Here is a 12,107-nt window from a genome sequence, read left to right as displayed (position 1 = left end):
CTCTCTTCTGCGTCGCCTTCTTGACTCTGATGTCCCAGGCCGTTCTCTTTGCTTATGGGCCATTGTACAATCTTGTTGATTTTCGCCATGCGGTCTAGGGACCAAACTTTCCCATCGCTGAGCAATGCGGCTCTTCCGTACACCTCTTTCATTTGCAGGGGTATGCTGTACTTGCTTTCTCCTTTCCTCCTGAGTGTGGCAAGCTTGACTCTCACCCATTCCCCTCTCTCTAGATCCGTGTCTTTGGTATTGTGCTTCCTATTGTAATGATCGGTGTACACCTTCTGGGCCTTCTCCAGGTTGTGCTATTCCTCTGGTGTCCAACACTGGTCCTAAGATGTCCACCGCAATGTCTTCCCATGGGTTGCGTGGTGGCTCGAACGCACCTAAAGCTGGCCTCAGGGGTTTCAAAATCTTGTCCGCTCCCTGGCACTGGTCGCACTCCCTCACATGTCTCTCTATTTGAATATCCATACCAGGCCACCAATACATTTGTTTCACACGTAATTTCGTCTTCACGATGCCGAGATGGCCCTCGTGTAGCTGGCTCAGTAGTAATGGGATTAGGGCCGTGGGAGGAACCACTTTGTCGCTGCGGTACAGGAAGATTCCTGAGTCACTCATTGACAATTCCTCCCACACTTCATAGAATTTCCTCAGGGTTTCTTTCAGTCTTTTCTTCTCTGGCCAACCTGCGATCAGATAGTGTTTGACTTCTTTCATCTCATCGTCATCCTCATAGGCTTGCGCCTATTCTTGCCTGCTGATTGTTCTTTCCGAGTCTTCCATCGCAGCTACCATTTCGTCCTCTCCTGGTGAGACTTCAGGAGCGTCTTCCATGGCCGAGGCCCGACTAAGGTAGTCCGCTACCTTGTTGCGTGTCCCTGGTAAGTACTCCACGTCGTAAGTGTATTCCAATAATTTGAGGGTCATTTTTACTATGCATGGTGTTGCCGTATCATGCCCACTTGAGGTGAGCACCTTGACCAGTGGTTTGTGGTCAGTTTGCAGTTTGAAGCGGGTGCCCCACAGGAACTGCCGGAATTTTCCCATGGCCCATGTCACGGCTAGCATCTCTTTTTCGATGCCGCTGAATTTCTGCTCTGTGGGTGACAATGCCCGGGAGGCAAAGCTAAGGGTTTCCACGGTATGATCATCTCGCTCTTGCGCCAGTACAGCTCCCAAGCCTGTTTCACTGGCGTCGGTCGTCAGGATTGTGCGACCTGAGGGATCGTATCCATGTAACGGCACCGCCTGACTTATGTTGATTTTCAATTCCTCAAATTCGCCTTGGGCTTCATCATCCCATTGGAACGTTGTCTTGTCTCTTATGAGTTGTATGAGCCTGTGAGTCTTTGTGGCAAATTGTCTGACAAATTTACTATAATACTCAGCCATTCCCAGGAACGATCTCACTTCATCCTTGTTGACTGGAGCTTTGGCTTCACAAATTGCTTTCACGTTTTGCCTTTTCGGAGTGATTCCGTGACTCCCTATCTCATGTCCGAGATAGGTGACTGCTGACATGCCCAGCTTGCACTTGTCCCACTCAGCGGTGAGGCCCTTCTCTTGTAGCACCGTCAACACTTTGGCCAGTTTCTTGTCATGGTCTCGGTTTGTCCCCATTATCAGGATGTCGTCCTGAAAGTATTGGACGCCTTCCACATCTTTGAACAGACGGTGCATGAGTTTTTGGAAAACAGCCGCCGCTGACGCCAATCCGAACGGCATGCGGCGATACTGGTAACACCCGAAAGGTGTGATGAAGGAGGTGAGTCTCCTGCTCACTGGGTGCAAGTCTATCTGATGGTACGCGGAGGTGAGGTCAATGGTGGAAAACCATGTCACCCCTCTCGTTTTTGCCAACATCTCTTCGATCCTCGGTAATGGAAACTTCTCGACTATAAGGCATTTGTTGAGTTCGCGTAGGTCCACACATAGACGCACCTTGCCGTTGGGTTTTCTGGCCACCACCAGGGGCGCCAACCATTCCGAGCTGTCGATAGGTTCTATTATTCCTTGTTCCTCTAGCCTCTGTAGTTCCTGTTGGACGGCATCCCTAACCGCAATGGGTATGTTTCTGACTTTGTGGGATACTGGCTTTGCATTTTCCTTGAGAAGTATCTTGTGTACAAATTTCTCGAGTTTGCCGACTGTGCCTCCGAACACTCTGGGGAAGTCTTGCTTCAATTTTTCCAGTTCAGGCCAACAGCCATCGTCCGTCAGTAGCACCTGTTCTTTGCCACCTGGGTTTAATTTGATTCCGAGGTCTCCCTGGTCTCTCCATCCCAGCACCGAGGGTCCTCGCTCCGCCACGTATAACTTGCATACTGCCGATCTCCCTCTGAATTCAAACTTCAGTGTTCGGTACCCTACCATGGGAATGAGGTTGTTGGTGTACGATATCGGTCGTTTGTCCGGTGGATCTAATTTCGGGCCAAGACTGGGTCTGAAGTCTTCTTCCCATACAGATCTCTGTACAATGGAGTATGGTGATCCAGAGTCAATTGCTATTCGGATTTTCACTCCTCCAATCAGCATGTCCGCTCGTGGTTTGTCTGAGCGTTTGCCCATTACCTCCAAGACTTGTTCTTCGACACATAGAACCATGTCATCGTCCTCTAGATCTTCCTCTGCTCGGTCTCCTGATGGGGATTGCGCAATGTACTTCACCATTGACTTCTTCCCTTTCTTGCGACACACTTTCTCATAATGTCCGATCAAGCCGCAGAACGTGCACTTGGCGCGGAATGCTGGGCATCGCTTGTCCTGGGCTGTGTGTGCCATGCTTCCACACCTGTAGCACGTGAATCTGTTGTCCGTGGACTGCTTTCCTGACTGTCCTGGTTTTCCTGCCCATTTGGGCACGTTTCTCCCGTCTCCAGCAGCTCCTCTCTGCCTGTTTGGGGACTCGGCTTCGTCAATTTTGTTGACCATCAGCTTTTGGGGGTTCTCCTTTTTTGCCACTTCCGCGCAACGTTTTGAGAGCTCAGCTTTCTTTACCATTGCGATCACCTCCTTTAGTGTTGCTTCTCCGTGTGCCCACAGCTTATCCTGTACTGATCTGTTGGTGGTGTGCATTGCGATTTGATCTTTGATGAAATCATCTTGAAGTTGTCCATATTTACACGTGATCGCTAGTCGTCTCAGTGCTGCGACATAATCGTGTATGGATTCTCCTTCCTCTTGCTTCCTTTGTTGGAAGTTGAATCGATCAATGGAAACGCACACAGCCGGGCGATAGTGATTGTCTAGGTCATCCAAGGCATGCTTGAAGACGTCGCCGTCCGCTGCCTGTCTCGTCGAGGGTACGATATTTCCGAACACCCTTATTCCTTCGGGGCCCAAGTTGTGTAGAAGCAACTGTTTCTTTCTCGCACTTGGGAATGCCTCCCCATTTTCATCTTCCAAGGCTTCTACATAGTTCCAATCCTCCCATTTCATTTGGGGTTCCCCTGGTCTGGGTAGGAATGGGATTGGCGCTGTGAGAGAAGTCGCTTGGTTACTCATCTTGGGTGTTGCTCGCCGTCTATCTCCCTGGTTCTCGGGGCTGCCCGGCGCACTTCTGTATTCCCCTTGATCCGGACCTTCTCCCTGACTCTTGGGGCTGCCTGGTGTGCTGGCACTTCCGTCCTGCAGTCTACTGTCTCCTTTCTCTGCCAGGGCCTCGGGGGGGAGTTATCACCACTTACTGTGCCTGTCTCGGTGCGCTTGTGGTAGGCCTCAGGGCACGTGGTGGGCGTGGCTAGGGTTTTCGCGCTTCTGCCGCGCTCTCTTGTGGATACCGCCGCCTCCTTCCTTTGCTGTGTGCACTTTACTGATGTCCCCTTCGATTTCTGACCTTGGATGGCGGTCTGGGCGTTGCTGTCGCGTTGCTCTGGCGATATTATTCCCGGGGATGATGTTGGTGGGGGATCCCACTCCTCGTCGCCACTGTAATGTACTAGGTTCACCCCCAAATGAGGACACTGCACAAAGGAGTTGTTTCTATAACTCGGGTTTATTTCAGTGAAGTAATTGTATCCATGAGAGCGCCGAGCGTCTAACTCCTACTCGCTCCGGTCACTTCTCGCACTTTCCAGCCCTCGCGCATGCGCCGCCCTCACCCGACACCTGCGCACTCCGTCTCGCTCTCGCGTACCACGTCATCACGCGGGCGCTAGGAGCTAGAGCGCAACACCACAGCTTTCCCCGCACCCCTTGCCTGTAGCCATTGGGCGGCAAACGCAGAGACCACCACGGGCGGCACGACGTCTAGCTATGCCACTGTCTGGGCAAAGCAATTAATCTCCCTGTGGATACGAAAAATGAATGTGTCCTTGTGTAATGTAACTGGTGCTCGTGTAAAGTACTCCAATGCCTTCGGGTCGATTTCCGCTTTATATAAATTTGCAAAAAATAAATAACATAGGTCTTCATAGCAGGCTGTGGAGGGAGGATGTGGTCTTACGACCAGAGCTTCCACTTTGGAACTAGGAAACTAGGTTCATTCTCGGTGTCAGCTCAACATCCTGTGATTCCTGGTAAAGCACGTAATCTCCCCTGCCTAAAATGTTTTAAATAAATAATGTGTCCTTGTGTAATCTAACAGGTGCTCATATAGAGTGCTCCCATATCTTCGAGTCCAGTTTGCGCTATATAAAACTGTAAAACCAAAAAATAAACAGTGGACTTTTCCCACCACACACCTTTCCTTGATAGTCCACCACCAATTTCATGGTGGTCTTTCCTGGAATTATTTTTAATTTATTTATTTAGTGGTTATATATATCGAGAACCAGACTCACTTTAGAGTACATAACAGCAATTAAAATAGAAGAAAAAATGCCCAAGGAGAATTTAGGAGTTCATATATGGATGGTGGATGATCTAATAAAAAATAGGGGGAAATACAGACATATCTGGAATATGTATGTAGGGCAAACGTTTGCACACAAAGGGGCATATTTACAATATTTTGGCATAGGGCAGCGCTGCAAGCCTTCTAGCTGTACTGCCCTACGGCAAAAGAAAAGGGCAGGAGTGCGCCTTATCTACAATTTACGGAGCATTCCTGTCTTTTCTGTCAGTGCCGGCGCACAAACTGCAGCCAAGCTCCAATGCAGGCGGTGCAAGGGTGTCTGTGCTGTTAGCATGATTGTGTTTGTGCCGGAAGGGACACCTTCCTGCACAAAAACAATCAAAGGAGGTGTTTTCTCCATTCTATGTGTGCTGCAGAATGCAGCACAGATGGAAAGAGGAAAAAACAAGGAGAAATGTAAACATTTCTCCTCGTTACTCCTGCCTAGGGAAGTCGTTAGTTTTGGCAAAGCCCCAGAATAACACTATGTTGTAAATCTGAGATAGTGTCAAAAAATGTGGGTGTTGCATGGGAACACCCACTGCAACACCCATGGAACACCCCATCCACCTGAAGTAAGGCATTACCTTACTCCATATTTACAAGGATATTAAAAGCCACACAGGGTGGCTTTGCATGGCCTTGTAAATATGGGCCGGCACACTGCGCCTGCGGAGCATCAAAAAAGTGACACTCCAGAGGCGTAAAAGTGTTGCATGGGCATTGTAAATATACCACTTAGTATATAAGTGGCAATACAATGAGGTTGGGGTAGAGAAAGAAATGGCCTTAGTTGTTGGATCGTGAGTTAACGCTGACAGACCAATCATCTTAGATTGGTGGCTGTTGGGATGGAAAAGGCCTTCGGCATGCCTCTGGAGAGTGCGATCTCCAGCCTTAAACTCTAGGTAGCAAGTTGTGTAGTTTTTTACTGTTCGTCTCAGCACACAGAGCAACCTTGAGTGTGCGTTGATAATTCCTGTGATGCGAAATTTGACACAGGTCAAGACTCTCTGATCTAGAGGGGCATACGATAGGAAATCTCCTTTTTAGGTCCCGTCTGAGACAGAGAATACACTGTTGTTTGTAACACATTTTTTTAGCTTAAAGTTGACTTAGACCCCGCACATTGCTTACCATTCGTTGGCTTTATAATCCCTCTGATTTGCCGGCTCCTGTTTGGTCAGCATGTGCTGTCTTAATTTCCGCTTTGTATGTTTCTCCCTCCCCTGGAACATGACCCAAGTACTGCTTCCTTTCTTTGTGAGTGTACTTCCAATGCTTGCACTTTCTGGCCCGGGCTGTTTTTTTCAGATATTTGCAGCACTCACTAAGAGTGCATGTGTTTGCAGGCCTTCCCTTCTCCCCTCCTTCCTCTGTCCCTCTCCATGTCATAGCTCCCCCTGGCCACCTCCTGCATTGTTGTCCCATTGTTGCTCTCCTCATCTGCGTTGCTGCTTGACCTGACCACCCCAGTCATTGCTTTCCTGTTCTCCCTCTGTCTTTCCGTGTTGTTGAGCATACCCACCCATGTTGTTGCTTGACTTGTTCCCCCTTCCACCTGCCCCTCTCCCCCTGTTGTTGCTTCCACTGTCACCCTCAACTGCTGCCCTAGTTGTTGCTTGCATCGTCCCCCGCCCCGCTCTACCGACCTGCCTCAACTCCTGTTGTTGCTTGTCCCTTCCTCCTGCAAAAACAAAAAAAAAGCTCTATGAGGCGACCAGCGCTGACTGCGTCATATCACATTTTTCGCTACGTTTTAGCCATGCTGTTGTACAACATGTCTAAAAAAATTGACAATGTCAATCGTTCTCGCAGAGACCAGAACTTGTTTTGTCTGGTGTTAGCCAAGTGCTTTTTATTTTACAAAAATATTTATATATAGATACATGTAGGGGCTTTCTGTCATTCACATTCATTTGTTTCTGTTTTTGTATAATTAGCATATTTCTTCCACATTCTAAACCATACAGCATGGGGCAATGAACCAACCCACGTCAACCATTGGTAGCTTCATTGTAAGTGATGGGATTCTGCCCTTTCACAAGGAGAACATTCACCCACTGTGTAGTCCCCTTCACTGCCAAGGACTACTATGCCAATGTATGCTTTTTGATACTATAAAATATTTATGCTTTGAAACAATGTTTTTTTTTTTACATTGGTGACGGAGCAGCTACTCCTCCAACTATAACATTTTACATAAACCATGACATTACATTTACAAGTGGTTGTTCAAGCATTAAAATGCCCAAAACTCACCCCAGAACTGGTTCATTGGACTATACAAACTGTCTGCAAACTTAGTTGCATTTGTATCTTGCTTTCAAGCAGTCCAACGCAGCAAGCCACCTTGCTGCTCTGCGTGAAAGGGAAAGCACAGGAATGCACTGTATTTAACATCACAGGGCTCATTCCTGTCCATTTCTTGCACTGGCGCACTTTTGGTTGCAAAGTGCCATTGCAGGCACCTTGGCAGCCTGGTGAAGGATTACTGCATTGTAAGCAGGATTGTTTTTGTGCATAAGGGATACCTTTATGCACAAAAACAATCTTGAGAGGAATTTTCCTCTTTCTATGTTTGCTGTAGAAGGCAACAAACTTAGAAAGAGGAAGACAAAAATGAGAAATAAAGACATTTCTCCTAGTTATGCCTTCCTCTGGGAGGCGTAGCATTTTGACCCATTTCTATGTCTACCACTAATGGTAAAACTGGGAATGCGCCAAAATCCATGGGTGGATGCATGGGAACACTCACGCTCCACCCATGGAATGCCTACCTGGGGCAGAGTAACACAAGACAGCGATTTGCGCTGCTCTGCTCTGCGTTGCGTTACACCAGATTTATCTAGGCATGCAGGGCCACACAAGATGGCCTTGCGTGTCTTGATAAATCTGATTATAGTCTTGCATCACCCTTGTGCCCCCTTGCCTGGCACATGGGTAACGTAACACTATAATAAATATGGGCCTCGGTATAAGTGCAGGGCAGACTCAACCAGCCACTGTGACAAGATTTCTCTATGAAAATGCCAGGGTTCATATCAGTTCAGAACGATAAATAATTTTGTGAAAGAGGGTTGGTTTGCTGACTGCCGACACCCCTTCACCAGGTTCAGAAACAGGACCCTGGAAACTTCTGCAAACTGCCAAGGGAAGAGTTGCTTGAGGCCTGTCTTGAAAGGACATGGCTTTCTGATGAGGAGGGGTGATGGAGGTACCCTTGCACATAGAAGATGTTGCCTTGGAAAGAAGGACTGCTAGAAGCTCAGTCAGGAGATGCTGAGCCCAGCTTGCTGCGAACTGGGGAACAATCTGCACTGGCAGGAAAGGTGATGAGGTCTGGGGATGCAGAAGCCCCTCCAAGGTGCGCTGAAGTTTAAGTGTCTGTCGCAGATTGATGCTCATGTAAATATCATTGCTGCAGACTCTTTATCCCACATTAAAATTAAGCACCAGTGGTTGAGTGGTGCATCATGAACCATGGCCGTACATTGGCATCTACAGTCACAGAAGCTTAAAGTGTCTGGCGGAGCTTGGCGCTTCTATGAGATTGCTTCCTTATTGGTGGATGCCCCTGACCTGTGCCGGATCATCTCCTTGACCCACTGTGTGGTCTTTGCTTGCGTGGGTGGAAGGATGGTATTGGCCCGAAGGAGGCTCATCACAGAAGCACCAGATGACACTACGCAGCCTAACTGGAGAGCTCTGCCTCCTCACCTGGAGCATGGACCAGTGGCACCAGCAATGTCAGCTAGGCCCAGCCAAGCGACTGTATCAAATGAGCCATGCGGGGCCTGCGCCTCTTCTGCTCTCCACCAGCACAGGCTGCCTGACCTGCATTGGACTAAATAAAGCTGCTGTGTGCAGACGAGGCAGTGTGGGGGTGCCTGTGTTACCCTCTGTCCATCCACTACCTGGAAGTGATTCTGGGAAGGTATGGGCCAGACCTGGAGGGGACATCAAGAAAACCAATTCACTAGTGTTTTTCTTCTTTAAGGGCTATTGGCCTGGTTTGGCACAATCCGCATTCCTACTGGGATACTATGCCTTTTTTTGTACTTGTTTATTCAAAATAGCACAAGCTTCACATTACATGTTGCCCCACAGGATAACGAAGCAATGAAGAGAGAATCACGTGTCCTTACATTTCAGGTTGTTAGTACAGGATATCACCGCGGCCTCAATGTTTGCCAATGTACTCGGCTCCTAAGTGCCATTGCTAGGCATACATCTACATATATAACACACAGGGCACCTCCCATAAGAGCGAGTTAATGGCAGAAAACAAAAATAACAATTAAAAACAACAAACTTGCCAGCGACAGGCAGCGGGTGGTTTTCCCCTAGAAATCCTCGGCAGGAATCAATTATACACATATGTCAAGCCCCCTGTCTACTGCGGCAGTTCACCATCTCACTGGGATACAACACCATAACAAAAGAGGTAGCCGAGTACGGTATGGCTAGTTTCCTAATAACAGTGATTCATGTCCAAGTACCCATGTACTAATATTCCTACTGATGAATTTTACATGCACAATATTTCTTTGTGTGCTAAAAATGTATACTTTTTCTTACAAGTAAAATCACTAACTGGACATCATTGAATATTAAGGGCCTTATTTATGGAAACGATTGCATCGCTGTGTGAAAACAGTGATGCAACAGTTTTTACTGCGCCTCCTTGCGACATGATGGAAACGCCCTATTTAATGTATGGTGCTTCATGTCACAACAAATTACAGATACGTCAGTATTTCTGACATATCTGTAGATGCAGTAATGACTCATTGCTGGAGTGTGTCACAAAAGTGACTCAACTCCAGCATTGTGTCCTTTCACATGGGACAAGCCCCATATGAAAGGGCCTGTGTCAGTCTTACCCCTGCTGTGAGGCAGGCATAATATTTTGAAACAGTGGTGTCCTAGAAGTGGCGATTCACTGTGCCACTTCTAAGAGGCTTTTTACGTGGAGGCGCCCATCTTGCATATTATACCGGACGCAGGTACAATGTAGCACAGGGCTTTACAAAGTAACGCATCTGCTTAGATGTGTCACTTTGTAAATAGGGCGCCACATGGCGCATTTTTTACGCCACCGGTGCGTCACAAAAAGTGACGCAATAGAGGCGCAAAAGTGTCGCAAGGCCTCATAAATAAGGCCCTCAATGTTTAATTGTGTTCTGCATTTCTTCCCTTACCCCTAAAGTAATTTGCAACCAGCGGGCTTCACCCATTATGAATTTGGCATGAATTAAATCAGACATTATCAATCCTGAGTAGAACCAGGTCAGTTCATAAAATACTCTATTACGTGGCACCAATATTTGATCAGTAGTCACTGAATTGGACTTTGAAGATATATCCTTCCATCACGGTTCTGTGTATGGCAATATAGCTTAATTATACTGCACTGTAGGCCATATGTGTTGTCTGGGTTTGATTATATGTATTACACGCTTATTTTGGAATGACCAGTATATGATATAACATGCTGAATATATAGTCAACAATACATCATATAGGCAATCTGTTTATCTTTTTTCACTTAAATCAATGAACATTCACTGCCTTGTAAGGTAATGAGGGGGCCTATAAACATTAGAGTGAAATGGGTCTATTCTCTTCCAAAGGAGTTCAGCTACCACTGGAATTATTTCATACAGCGACAAATATAGTCCAAAGAAATTAAAGGCTGCAAGTAGGGTTGTGTAGTCTCATTGCATTACTATATGAACTACTTCAGGGTGTACAACGGAGAATTGTAATGTGTTGACAACCAAATACTCTGCATTTCCTTCAACGAACGTAAAGAAGTATCGTTATATATTTGAATGCACATTTAATCTAAATGTTTCCTGATTGTGATTATAAGATTTGCAATTTTGTCCTATATTCCTACAAAAACGTTCTACAGGCAGTATATTAGAGAGTGTTCAGAAAAAATTGTAATTAAATACCTTGTGTAAACTTTGTTAGTTGTATTTTCAATAATACGATTTCTATTTTTATAGACACAAAGGCCTTCAGGTCTAATTTTTCCCTCCAGAGAACCCTATTATTATGATCACATAAGTATAAAAATCCCAATAAGAAACCAAAAGACCAAGATTCGCAATACAATGGTTAAAGGTCTCTATGTTGCTTTGCTTCCTAGAAAAACATAAATCTTTTAACAACTACCTTTGGTTCCTCTCCAAAATGAAATTTAAGTATTTTCACAGTTTCATTGTATTCAATCCATACACAAAAATGGTCTTGTTCTGTTTCAGAAAAGTGATCGAATACTTCATGACAAGCTGCTACCAGACAACTAAATATTAGGGCTTTCCTGCTCTCCGGATCACACTTTTTGGACTCAGTAGCTATTAAAATATTTTCAAAATTTCTCTACCAAGTTTTCCATTTAACAGGTAGTTTGCTTGGCCTGTGTAAAAAAGCACATGGCTGTGCCACAAACTGTTGGCTTGCCATATTAAAAAAACTTTAAAATGGCCGAAGTCAAAGAAATATACTGCGGAAAGCTTGTGTAATCGTAAAAGAATCACAGATGAGGCTCAATCAAGGTGATTTGCAGAAGATCCCAAACTGTTTTTAGTGCCATGTTAAAATTCTCCCCAAAGACGAAAAATATATTTCAAGGTAGAGATGGAGACGTAGATATATATATAGTCACTCAACAAGCAGATCCCTTAAAACTTTGAGTATGTTTCTGAATGCCAAACCTTTCATCATAAAATCACCAATCAACGCTTTTTTCACCTCCTGGACACCAATTTCAATGAGGAAATAATTTCAAAGATGGCTGCTGTGCATACTCTGTACACAGCACAACATACGTCTTACGATGTAGCCTTGCCTGTCCTTGCCTGGCTCACACTATTGTTCATAATAGCGCCATCAGAAGTAAAACTGTCTGAGCCGTCTGCTGACACCAGTGACAAGACCACCAAAATTGTTGACGATCCATCCCAGCTCACACTCAAGCAAAACTCCCCAGCCATCTGCCCAGCAAAGCGACACTCCGCAATGGCGATCACTGAAATAAAATTCCGAAGACTGATGTTATGTTTACTGTATCTTTAAGAGTCTCCTGATAGATTACATCATTAATAGAATGATGACATTCCAATTACAGAGAATTCAGTTTACTGTTGCAGTTACTTGTTGATGGTTGTATCAATAAAGCTCCTTCATCATCTTATCAGTTTATGAGCTTTTATCACTGGCGACGAGGGTCAAGGCTTGATTGGGGACAAGCTTC

This window comes from Lissotriton helveticus, chromosome 8 (assembly GCF_964261635.1).
Source record: "Lissotriton helveticus chromosome 8, aLisHel1.1, whole genome shotgun sequence".
Classification (NCBI taxonomy): domain Eukaryota; kingdom Metazoa; phylum Chordata; class Amphibia; order Caudata; family Salamandridae; genus Lissotriton; species Lissotriton helveticus.
Note: the sequence above shows the minus strand (reverse complement) of the source record.